The sequence below is a fragment of the Ursus americanus genome, chromosome 22 (assembly GCF_024610735.1).
Source record: "Ursus americanus isolate L20-20 chromosome 22, mUrsAme1.1.p, whole genome shotgun sequence".
NCBI lineage: Eukaryota > Metazoa > Chordata > Mammalia > Carnivora > Ursidae > Ursus > Ursus americanus.
The window spans coordinates 48,550,579-48,564,017 of NC_142148.1; the positions used below are offsets into that span (position 1 = coordinate 48,550,579).

A 13,439-nucleotide genomic window follows, 5' to 3' on the forward strand; every position below is an offset into this window, starting at 1 on the left:
AAATATCTTCTCCCATTCCGTGGGCTGCCTCTTAGTTTTTTTTTTTAAGATTTTATTTATTTATTCGACAGAGATAGCGACAGCCAGTGAGAGAGGTAATACAAGCAGGGGGAGTGGGAGAGGAAGAAGCAGGCTCACAGCAGAAGAGCCTGATGTGGGGATCGATCCCATAACGCCGGGATCACGCCCTGAGCCGAAGGCAGACGCTTAACCGCTGTGCCACCCAGGCGCCCCTGCCTCTTAGTTTTTTTGACTGTTTCCTTGGCTGTGCAGATTCACTTTTTCTAACTGCTCATTCCATGAAATACAATTTCAGGAAACCCACAGCCCATGAATCATTATTGAATGGTGCACTGAGACTTAATAAAAGTATAACTAAGTGTTATCATACAAATAAATACAAATATCATACACAAAACTGAACCATCTCAAACTTTCTTTTTCATTCCCAAATGGGCTTTGATGGGTTTTAACGTCAATTAATATGCTGATAGAACTGCTAAAAAATGGTCACTGCTGAAATTTTAAAATCACCACTCTGCTTTCTCTAATGTATGTTGAAGTACTTTTATCTCATACAAAAATGAATTACGAAGGACTAAAGAATACTTCACAGAACACATTATCAGCTGAAGTGATGCACCAAGAATGTACAGTTTGTTCAGGTTTATGCTGTTGCTGTCAAAAGTATATGGGATGTAAGAGCCACTGTCCTTCCGTTCTCCCATGAATATTTGTTATACCAGATTCTCCAAGTGCTAAGAAAACTTAGTCTAGAAGATGCACTAATTCATCTCCTCCCTGGTGAAAAATTAAAGGTATTAGTAGATCCCGAAGCAAATTCACTTTGGGAAAACACACACACACACACACACACACACACACACACACACACACATACACACCCTCAAACAGACCTTCAATACAATAATAAGGGCAAAAGTATAAACTCCATTTGGAAACAGCACTTAAAATATTGTTTTGAAGGGCTTTTACAAGAACAGTATATTCTTTGAAAAGAGATTTCGGATCAACTGTTTCACTAATATTCACTTTACATAGGCAAAATTATATTAAATTTCAAATTCCAAACAAAAACTTTCAGGAGACAAATGAAATTATATGTGCTTTTATTCCTGCAACTCTGTCTCCAGAATCTAATATTCAGTTGTTTAAATTGCTGCTTTTTCTCATGTACAATGCAAATGAAGAGAGAAACACAGGAGACACATGTGAGATGAGGCGGGAAACACAGCTGCGAGGCACAAACAGGAGTACAGGAGGCAGCTGATTAGCTGAATAATGACCCCCCCCCAAAGATGTCCATGCCCTAATCCCCAGAACCTTTGAGTATCTTACCTTACCCGGCAAATGGGATTTAGAAGGTGTGATTAAATTCAGGTGTGAGAGGGAGCGATTATCCTGGATCATCTGGGTGGCCCCAATGTAATCATGAGTATCCATAAGGAGACAGGAGGATCAGACACAAGGCCATGGGAAGATGGAAACAGAGGGAGAAAAGGTGATATGATGAAGGGTCACAAGCCAGGGAATGCAGGAAGCCTCTAGAAGCTGGACAAGGCAAGAAAATGGATTCTCCTCAAGAGCCTCCAGAAGGCAGAGCCGCACACCTGCCAACACCTTGATTTTACCACACCGAGACTGATTTTGACCTTCTGACTTCCAGAGCTGCAAGGTCATAAAATGCATTGTTTCAAGCCACTGAAAGTTTGTCATTTGCTGCAATGGCACTAGAAGACTACTATAACAACTCACTGTGAGGCCGACTGAGAGTCTATACGATGGCGGTGACCATTTCTCGGTACGGCCATCTGCAGCATGTGGCAGTGCTGGGCTGGACAGTTGTCTGCCAGAATCCACTCCCCCTCCTTAATGGAACCCCAGGGCTCTGTGTGCTTCCTCCCCTGCAGCCCAGGTGACTCACAGGAAGCTGGCCCCATCCACAGGACCAGGGAACGGTTCTGTTTCGTGGGCCATTCACATAGCCAGCTTCGAATCAGTCAGCGCCTTGTTACTGTTCCAGGAGAGACAAGTAAACTAGGTTGTCCCACTCAGACAAAAGGTAAGAGCTTTACAGAAATATCTGGGTTGTCTCTGAACACGAACAAGGAAGGCAGTGCCCCTGATGCTGGCCGCCGTCTTACAATCAGCAGGGAGTGGAAGCCAACCCTGCCAGAGGGAAAGGGCAGAGTAGGGAAAACTGTACAGAATCATGGAGAGAGTGTGAATAACCCACATTCTCTGCCAGCCCTGCCATGAGCTGCTTCTATAGGAGATTAAAATACTTCTTTTTTACCTTTAAGACACTTTGAGTTATGGAGTCTTCTTCTGTTAGGATGATACAACCATCCAAACTCATTCGGGGGTCAGACCTTTAGGACACTAAGAAAGCCAGATAATAAAAGTAGATGACTCACAAGTGTGAATGACCAACGAAGGAAAAAAACTGGAACCTTGAATCCGTGGTTAATCTGCTATTCTTGCTACTTTTCATCATCCAAATGTATTCTTCAAGAACGAGAAACTTATTTTCAGTGATGGTTTTCTGAAATTTTGAAACCAGGTAGGAAAAAGTCACAGCCTTTAAACAGACTACTTTGAATTGACTTAACAATCACACAAGATATAATGTAAAATTTATCAAAGAATGGGACTGTGTTTCTTATCTATGATTTCATACAAATTTTTGCCTACCTGATGGGTGAATAAAGGTCTCTCAGCATGGTCCAGAACTAATGGTGTTCCCTGGCTCAGTGAAATTCAGGGTCGTTTCTATTTTCTCTTCCGTGAACTTCTGTTTCATCTCCTTTTGTCTGTTTTTCAATCGGCTGTTTGTCTTCTCATCGGTTTGTAGGCACTCTCTATATATCAGAGGCATGAACTCTTTTAACAGCTCTGATGTTACAGATGCTTTTCACCGTCTGTTGACCGAGTGTGGCTTTACTGTACCTTTTGACATGCAAACTTTTTCAAGTTTGTAAAGTAAAGTGGGACCTCATTTTTTCTGTGGCTTGTGGGTCTTATCTCTACCTAAGGTGGTCTACCACTTCCCAAATGTATATATTCCCCTAGATTGTCTACTAAATTCTTTATTATTTTTTTAATACTTAGACCTTAAATCAATTTAGGACTTAAATCAATCTGACATCTGCTTATGTATGTGATATGAAGCAAGGTTCTGAGAGAGAGAGAGAAAGACAGACAGACTGACAGTTCTTTCAGCTCTGAGGGTTATAGATTAGATTCAAAATTCAATGCTACTCTGTCTCATTTTCTAGAAGGAACTTGTGGTTTCTGTCTGGAACTCTGATAATTTTTCTCTTAATTCCTTAAAGTCAAATAGGTTTATGTCTGTTTAGGTTTGTGTCTGTTTAGCTAATTCTCCCTGGGACTCGAAGGCCTTGTTAGTCTAAGGCATGACTTTTTTTCAGCTCAAGTAAATTTTGCATTAGTTCAATGATCACTTCTGATTTTTTCTCCTTTTGTCCTCCTGATACTTGTAAGGTAGGTCTGGACCTCTCCTCAGATCTTATTTATTCATTTCTGATTTCCATTTCTTTGAATTTTTCCTCAGTGTTGTCAGATATTCCTTTGGAAAATCAATTTTGTTCTCAGCAGTGATCGTTACTGTTTACAGTTTACCTATTAAAATTTTAAACTAATGAATTTAAAGTTTTTAATTTTATTTTAAAGATTTTATTGATATGAGAGAGGGAGAGAGAGAGAGAGAGAGAGAGAAAGCACCAGCAGGGGGAGAGGCAGAGGGAGAAAGAGACTCCCCGCTGAGCAGAGTGCCCTATGCGGGGCTTGACTCCAGGACCCCGGGATCATGACCTGAGCCGAAGGCAGACGCTTAACCGATTGAGCCACCCCAGCGCCCCAAATCTTTCTCTTAAAATCTTCAGTAAGTCTTTTGTTGCTCTTACTGCAATTATATCCCCCTCAGACTTCTTTGAAACGAAGTTTCTCCAGTTCTTCAGTCAGTTCTTATCAAAGCGGTGCTTCTCTGTGAAGATGCTCATTGTCACTCGGGTGTGTGTCACTCTTCCAGCTCAGGCCTAGTCACGCTTCTGGGAACTCCAGGGCATCAGCAAACTTGCTCTAAGTGGACCACACTTTGTGCATAAAACCGTGTCCCTGCCATGAAGCAGCTGCTCTCGAACCTCCTCAAGTGGTTCTGCTCTACCCAGTGCAAAGTCCCTAAGCAACTCAGTCTGCTGGGAAAGCCCCATTTGTCTGTGACCGAGGACCGCAAGAGAGGGAAGATACACCACGGGCCCCACACAGAAAGAGGTCTTCACTGAAGGCCTTGGAGGGAGACAGCCTTTTCTTGCAGGGATTCCATCATGGCATCCTGAAATCCTGAGATGCTCTTCCACTCCTTCCCCTGAGATCCCAAGAGGGCACTTGGCAGTCTCGTGGTCCTTCCCATGGCCCACCTCCATGATTCCCGAGGGCCTTCCTGGTGCTGGGGATTGGTGAAGGCAACCTGATCTTATGCTCTGAGGTCACCGGTACTTGATCAAAGGAGGGAAAATAAGAGGGGGCCAGGAGGCTGCACACCACAGCCACCTCCTCAAAATGTCTCCCTGGCCCCCAAGATCGCCTTGTCATGGCAATGTCAACAGAGCACTGCAAGTGCTACCTCAGAGCTCCCTCTGACACCTCAGCAATACAGAGAGAGCCCACCAATAAAACCAATCCCCATAACCAACATTCTTTAAGAACCAAAAACCCTAATAATCAATTACTTTGGTATGTGTTAGCATATTTTTACCTACGTAAAAGATAAGATGAATGGCATACCTGCATGATTTTGGGCAGTACATCAACTCCATTTTTAGTGTTTTGTGTTGTAGTTAGATACTTTTTTTGAAAAAGAAAGTTACAATCTATTTAATAAAAACAACGCGAGCTGCCATGTATGGAATTTTTGTACTGTAAATGTTTTCATCGTCTCGTGTTGTAGTAATGTACACTGGCTTTGGTCTCAAATGGGGGATGTCTGGAAGAAAAAAGAACACATGACTAGGTTCGTGAGTGTAACCCCCACGAATGGTTCAGTTTCTTACTGAGCACATATGTATTTGGTTGTATGAATAGCAACTAAAATTAAAGAACCAGAAATTATAAAAGATGACATCTTTTGGTAGACTTGTTTCTGATTCTGCCTTGCAACCTGACCAAGATGGGATGGTGGTCTACTGTTACTGTTTGCTTGTTACAGCAATGGCATAGAGCTATGGAAGTACCAAGCTAATAACTCTTTGTAACAAATTTGAGACATGACATATTATAATAGTAAAAATATTTTCACATACCTTATAACTAATTTAATCTCATTTTATGACTGAAATAAATCTAAAAGCATGTATAGACATTTTTCATCATTTTAGGTATTTTATTATTTTTTAAATCATTTTAGGTATTTTAACATCCAATATTACACTAATCAAATCCACGGGACTTTAGTTTTATATCCTTTTCCCTTTAGATGAATCCAAAGAATAGAATCAGTATAAACTACTTTATGTCTGAAAGAATTCACCTTTGAGACATCGAACACCACCACTTCCAAAGAATTAATAAGAAGTCCCTTTATCATTCTTTCTATTTCATAATCCATACAAAAAAATTACACGGTATTGGATTTGTCCAACTCTCTTACTAACTTTTATACAACTGGAGGTACTTGCATGAGGAAGACAAGTTCTCAACGAATCACTTTTAATTTCAGCATATTAAAGTATGCTATATGTTCCACAGTGAATACAGACTATTTTATAAAATCAGAAACAAGTTCTGAAAAAAATACCCACATATAGACAGCTAACAAACACATATCTCAGTACCTGGAAAGGTTAGTACTTCTACGTCTTCCAAAATGCATCAAGCTTCTGCTGTTTTCCCCTGATCCAAGCGTGCACGTGTGTGTGTATGTATATAAACACCCACAGACAACTGAATTAGTAGTCCACATTCCCCAGATGGATTAATGTCTTTTGTGACCTTCTCCCCTCCAACATTGTTCCTGATTATTCATTTTAACTAATTTTTGCCTGCTTTAACTGGGAGAGGAAAATTTGCCTCCCCACCCCGGCATCAATCTAAGGGATACTTGTGTCCTGTGAGCCTTCATTTCTCATAGAAGAAAAACTTTAGCAGTGAAATTAGAAATTTCCTTATGTTTCCTTCCTTTCCGGGGCTTACTCTCCCTAGGTTCCCCAGCTGCCCAAACATCGGCCCCTCCGTAAGAAGCTGTAAGTAGCACCTGCTGGACGAAAGATCCAAGATAAAAGAAAGGCCTACTATGGGCAGCTGCGTGGCCCAGGCTGGCCTGCCTCGCCACTGAGCAAGGTCTGGGGTCACCATACCCCACCACCTGGAAGAGAAGACTTAAGGAAACTTTATTTTAACATTCAAAGATTTGAAATATAATTACGCCAAAAAAAATCATGACACGTGTTGAACTCTTTCTGAGTACAGGAGCCACAGTTCCCCTTTACTACTATGAGCTCAGCTACAAATAGGTAGTTTGTACAAACAGGTAAAATCGTTTATTAGGAACCCTTAAACTTCTTATAATAAAGTGACCGTTAAATATAAGAATAAAATGACTATCTTACTTAAAAATAAACAAAGGTCACTTTGTTTTGTCCCTGTGGACATCCTCTACACATGGCCCTATCAGAACTTCCCAAGTACAGGTTTGTGGATGTTTGTTTAACTTAGTAAATGATGGAAATAAATGAGGAAGATAATACTTACGAAACAGTGTAAAAAGAAATTTAAAACCAGTATCTTGATTCTCCTTATTCTTCCACTCCAAGCTTGCAGCCTTTGGATAATATGTGGGAAAGAACATACATACATTTACATTTCAACTTAATGTCTACTAAACTGAAATGCTGTTATCTTATTAAAATTCCTATCCTAAATAAAAAAACAAGCGTGACAAATTATGGTGACAAATAATCTTGACAATCATGTAATGAAATCATATCTTTTTTTTTTTTAAAGATTTTATTTATTTATTCGACAGAGATAGAGACAGCCAGCAAGAGAGGGAACACAAGCAGGGGGAGTGGGAGAGGAAGAAGCAGGCTCATAGTGGAGGAGCCTGATGTGGGGCTCGATCCCATAACGCCGGGATCACGCCCTGAGCCGAAGGCAGACGCTTAACCGCTGTGCCACCCAGGCGCGCCTGAAATCATATCTTAAAACTCAAACGATGACAAGAATGAATACCTTAAAACAAAGTAGTTAACCATGTTAAAGACATTTTTACTGAGAATTAAAAAAAAATCACCCAAAGATATCATGTTTTTAAACTTGCTCTACTCATCACGCCTGTATTTTTTCCACCTCTCTATAATGATTTAACATTCTTTCTGCCCTTAAAATATTTAGTCAGATGTAATCTCTATTTTTTTTAACTCAAAAAGGGCCATTTATAGTAAACAGGAATTAAGGAAATAATCCCTCACAAGAATTTCACACAATGTTACATGGGTACATGAAAAATCATTATCATCAGAAGGCAAGGCTACAGAAACTTGAAAAGTGCACTGTCTTTATTAAAAGGAATCCACAGGCTAAGATAAGCCAGGCCTGCCAGTCCAGCTACACCTGTCACAGGTTCTTTTTTCCTTTTCTTCTCTTTTTTTAGATTATTTATTTACTTATTTGACAGAGAGACAGGCAGAGAGAGAGGGAACACAAGCAGGGGGAGTGAGAGAGGAAGAGGCAGGCTCCCAGTGGAGGAGGCTGATATGGGACTTGATCCCAGGACTCTGGGATCACGCCCTGAGCTGAAGGCAGACGCTTAACGACTGAGCCACCCAGGTGCCCCTGTCACAGGTTCCTCATACTGGTTAGCACACAGAGTACTCTAAAGCAGAGCTTCCCGACCTCCTTCATGCTGTAGCCCACTTAGAAAGTGGAAACATCTGTGCAGCATCTAAGGTCAAAGGATGAGGGGCTTTGGCTGCCCCTGGGGCAGAGGGGCTCCCTGTCAGCAACCTGGCAGCAGTTCTCCGGGCTGAGCCAAGAGAGAAACTCTGCTCTGAGGACTCAGTAGAGAGAAGGGAGGGAAGAAGTGTGGGATGGACATGCACATACAAGTCTGCACACTATTCAGGGGGTTCACAGTCTACATAAAAATCCTCACCCTCTATCACCGGCATCCTTCCTCCAGTGGGATTCTGGGGATTATGTCATATCTGAGGTTGCACAGTTCATTAGTGACACATCTAGAATGAGACCCAAGTGCCCCAACACATTCAACTTCTCGATACTCCCTGCCAATTTCCGGGGACAGATGGAATACTCTACCACTTCTGAACAGGTGGAGTCGGAAATGCAGGTGCAATGGGCCAGTAGGGCCAAAATACACAGCTTCTAGAGGACAAGAGAATACTCCAGTCTGCTCTCGGGATTTTGGAGTCCTTGTGTTTCTGGCGCTGGATAAAGGAAATGGGAGAGGAGAGCAGACAAGATTACCCAACAGGAAAGAGTAGTCAGAAAGGGAGGCAAGGACTGAATCTTGAGGGACAGCAGAGAGAAACAGACCCCTAAAGAAAACTGGCAAGAAGAAAGGGAGGAGGGAAGAAGGAAGAAAACATTAGGGGAAGAGAGAGAGATCATGAAGCAGGGGCAGTCATTGTCAGATCACCTGAAATACTAAAGTGTCCTTCCTCTGGACTTGACCACTAGACTTGACTCCCCTTCTCAGCAGTGACAGGGAAGGGGCAGGTAGAACTGAGTCTTAGGAGAGGAAGTGGACTGAGCAAAGATTATAACATCAACAAACTTGCTTGTGGAGGACACAGAGACTGGACAGAGTTCCCAGGAAGAACTCAGAGACAGGAGAAGTGTTGGCTGAGAGAAAAGAATTCAGTAGTTTGTTTTTGAACCATATCAGAAATGTAGACTAGGGGAAAGGGATCACCTACTGAAATCATGAACTAATGATCATAACTCCATATTCAGTTGGTAAACATCAGAGAAAGGAACATGTGACATCAAGTTGGTCTGGGCTGGTGGCACAAAGAGATATGCTTCCGCCCCATCTTCCGGCCTGCCCTGCCTATTCCTGATCTGCCCATTCAGCTTCTAGGCCTGCCTCCTCCCCGATCCCGCCTTGCTAGCATAGGATTAGGGGTCAGGAAGAAGAAAAGAGGCAAGAGTAGATGAATATACTATGAGGGAATACAAAATATATATGGGTCTCTGCCCCACTTCCTGGCATAGGGCCCCTAAAACCCTTGTAATTTCCTAAGTGATAAGCGCACGAGGAGCTCTTTTGTTTTAATAACACAGCTCGTAGAGGTCTCGTGGGCTCCCAGATGGCTCCTGAGTGAGAGGGCTGGTCACCAGGAAGACCACGCCACGATTAGAACTTAGAATTTTCAGCACCCCCATCCCGACCCCTCCATTCCTCCAGACAGGGGAGAGGGGCTGGAAGTGGACCATGTCTATGTGAGGAAGCCTCCATAAAAATCCCAGTAGCAGGGGTTTCAGGGAGCTTCCAGGTGAGTGAACATATCCACGTACAGGGAGGGTGACAGCTCCACAGGGACAGACATTCCTGTGCTTGGGACCCTCCCAGACTGTACCCCTTGTGTCTCTGCATCTGGCTATTCATCTGTATCCTTTATCATATCCTTTAATAAGATGGTCAATGAAAACAAATGTTTCCCAGAGTTCCCTGAGCCACTCTAGCAAATCAGTCAAAGCTGAGGAGGAGTTGTGGGAACCTCTGATTTGTAGTCAAGTTGTTCAGAAGCTGTGGGTAACCTGGGGCCCTCCTACTTGTGACTCGCACCTGAATGTGATGGAACAGTCTCATGGAACTGAGCCCTTAACCTGTGGGATCTGACGCCATCTCAAGGCAGACAGCGTCAAAGCTGAGTTAAACTACAGGACATCCAGCTGGTGTTGCAGAGTTGTCTGGTGAGGGGAAAACCCAAACATTTACTCACCGTAAGTGCTAGAAGCAAAGTGCTCTCTGTGAATGTGGTAATAATATGAAAGCGATGGAGAACTGAATTTTTTTCCTTTACATACACACTCACACAAAATGGTATGTATGCCAGGTCTTTGCTGATGTGAACTGACACATATTCTATTTCTAGCAAAGTATCACAAAGAATCACCTCAAGGAAAAAGCAAAGATACAAAATATGGATAAGCAGGAAGAAAAGAAGCAATGTCTTCTCTTTCCCATCAAGAGTAAGACCATTACCGAATTATCCATGATTCTGCTCTTACGTGAATAACCATATATTTCAACAGTATCTGAAGAAAAAAGCGTGTTTGGTCCTCAGTGATCTTTTCCCCTCATATGGCTGGCAGGAGAGGAGTGATTTCTTCTGGATATATCTCTGCTGCAGAGTGGGGAAAAAAGGAGAGCTCTTTCACCAAAGTTAAAAGGACTTTTTAAAAATGGCCGCTATTGAAATACATCTGCTGCTCCATTGGAACCTGCTCACACTGTACTCCAGGCCACTGCGCATGAAGGGCTTCGAAATACGGTACAAATGTCCATGACGCCCCCTCTCCCTCTCTTTCAAATTCTGCTTTGGTCAGCCTAAGATCAAGTACCTGTCATTGGGCAGTCAAGTGATATGCATTAATAAATCAGTGGCCCTAACTGCCAAGTTTCTTGAAAACTCACAGGACTCACATGGCTGCCATTAATACTCCCAGGAGGCCACTACTGTCCTTCCATGAATGCTGCATGAAAATACAGAGCTGGCCAAAAAGAGCCTGGGTGAGCAGATGAATGTCCACTCATGAAATAATCATCATGAGGACAATAAACAGTAGTTCAGGATGGTGGATTTAAATCTCATTAACACCACGAAAACACTCGACGCACCACGTGTCTCTACTTCTTGCTATTGCCAACATCTGTCCCCTCCCTTCCATTCCTGTTTCCACCACTTCAGTAAATTTCTCCTGTCATCATTTCATATAAAATAGGCTCTGATTCTTCCAATTCTAATGTCCGTAAGACTTTACTGTGAATATGAGCAGGGAGTAATTCCTCCTTTGAACCCATCTATGAAATAAAGATTTCTATTCAGGATAATGGCAAACCGAGGAATTCCTCAATGTAACTTCAAGAGTCATTTCAACCTGTGAGGTCTGCTAATGCTACTCACCATCAGCCACACTAAGGTTAGGACTGATGAGTGTCTCCAGCGTACAGGGCCCTCGGGATGACATGATCGCTGGGAAACCAGTTCATTACTGCTCTATGGTGTATTTGAGAGGTGTGAAAAGAGCAAGTTCTGAGAGTTCTCATCACAAAGAAAAACCTCTCTTTCTTTTCTTTTTACTTCATTTTTGTATCTCTAGAGATGATGGCGGCGGACGAAATTTATTCTGGTGATCGTTTCACAGTATACGAAAGGAACATCATTACGCCGGGTATCTTCAACATACACAGTTCTGTATGTCAAGTGCATCAAAACAACTGGAGCAAAAAAATATTTTAATATTCATAGAGAGCATCAGGAAATGGGACATGGTAAAAAGAATGTCACATAAACAAAACTGAAAACAGCAGAACCGAAAGCCAGTAGGTTATACTAGGGGTTAAAAACTTCAAGCCATTGGCATAAAAAGTTGATTCTGAAATTAAAAATCAGTGAATTAAAATTAAAGCAGATGAAATAGAATTTTAAAATGTTGTTCCATTTAACAATTTGTCAAAGAATATAAAGTCTTAATAAGTGACCTCAGATAATAACTTTTGAAAAAACAGTTCGTGTTTTGGAATATTCTGATTGTAAGCTTCCAAGTGGGCACAGAATGAGAACATTTTGTGTGATCAAAGTCGCCTCATGGAAAATGGCTGAAGTAAAATGTCTGAGATGGGACCTAAACGAAAGGATATAAATGGCTAGACGAGATTGTCCCGTGTTCGTTTCTCCGTATTTGCAGTTTACATTTATTTTTATGTCGTTAAGTCCATGAAGTTCACAGAGTACATTCTAAGTGTATTCCATGCATTAACACATCTCCAAGGGCAAGAGAAACAAAAGAACAAATGAACTTGTGGGACTTCATCAAGACAAAAAGCTTCTGCACAGCCAAGGAAACAGTCAAAAAAAACCTCAGAGGCAGCCCACGGAATGGGAGAAGGTATTTGCAAATGACACTCCAGATCAAAGACTAGTATCCAAGATCTACAAAGAACTGCTCAAACTCAATACACGGGAAACCAATAATCAAACCAAAAAATGGGCAGATGATATGAATAGACACTTTTCCAATGAGGACATACAAATGGCTAATAGACACATGAAAAAATGTTCAGCATCATTAGCCACCAGGGAAATTCAAATCAAAACCACACTGAGATACCACCTTACACCAGTTAGAATGGCAAAAACTGACAAGGCAGGAAGCAAGAAATGTTGGAGAGGATGTGGAGAAAGGGGATCCCTCCTACATTGTTGGTGGGAATGCAAGTTGGTACAGTCACTTTGGAAAACAGTGTGGAGGTCCCATAAAAAGTTAAAAATTGAGCTACCCTATAATCCAGCCATTGCACTACTGGGTATCTACCCCAAAGATACAGACGTAGTGAAGAGAAGGGCCATATGCACCCCAATGTTCATAGCAGCACTGTCCACAATAGCTAAATCGTGGAAGGAGCCGAGATGCCCTTCAACAGATGACTGGATTAAGAAGAGGTGGTCCATATATACAATGGAATATTACTCAGCTATCAGAAAGAACGATTTCTCAACATTTGCTGCAACATGGACGGCACTGGAGGAGATAATGCTAAGTGAAATAAGTCAAGCAGAGAAAGACAATTATCATATGGTTTCTCTCATCTATGGAACATAAGAACTAGGAAGATCGGTAGGAGAAGAAAGGGATAAAGAAGGGGGGGTGATCAGAAGGGGGAATGAAGCATGAGAGACTATGGACTATGAGAAACAAACTGAGGGCTTCAGAGGGAAGGGAGGTAGGGAATGGGGTAGGCTGGTGATGGGTAGTAAGGAGGGCACGTATTGCATGGTGCACTGGGTGTATATGCAACTAATGAATCATCGAACTTTACATCAAAAACCAGGGATGTACTGTATGGTGACTAACGTAATATAATAAAAAAATATTATTATATTAAAAAAAACAGAACACTTTAAATCAGAAGCAGGATGACCGTCTTTGTTGTGTCTATTTACCCACGTACTGGAGGGCCAGACCAGCAGTGTAAGACAAGAAAAGACTGACTGGCAAGCTTGTCATTATTCACAGACAATGACTGTCCACCAAGAAAACACACAAACAAAAAATCTGCAGACAATACGCTGGAATTAAATAAATCATACATATTCACTTAATCCAGCAGTGGGAATGGAATGAATGAACTTGAGCTAAACTCACAAACAGGG

The 13,439-nt window shown here is 41.9% G+C and overlaps 1 protein-coding gene across 20 annotated transcripts in view; it reads right to left on the reverse strand.

Annotated features, from left to right (window-relative positions):
• The window catches only part of LOC123786225 (ral GTPase-activating protein subunit alpha-2-like), a 54,884-nt gene that overhangs the window by 21,104 nt on the left and 20,341 nt on the right, over nt 1-13,439 (reverse strand). For 8 of the 20 annotated variants that reach the window (XR_015721022.1, XR_015721014.1, XR_015721013.1 and 5 more), the window contains 5 exons: nt 11,190-11,503; nt 10,268-10,409; nt 6,790-6,859; nt 4,828-5,026; nt 2,439-2,882 (listed from right to left, as the gene is read on the reverse strand). The exons of 2 other annotated variants lie outside the window; for them this stretch is intronic. The gene's annotated coding sequence lies outside the window, so the exon portion shown is untranslated. The remainder of the gene's footprint in view (nt 1-2,438; nt 2,883-4,827; nt 5,027-6,789; nt 6,860-10,267; nt 10,410-11,189; nt 11,504-13,439) is intronic. 10 more of the 20 variants (XR_015721015.1, XR_015721005.1, XR_015721018.1 and 7 more) reach the window with 7 other exon arrangements.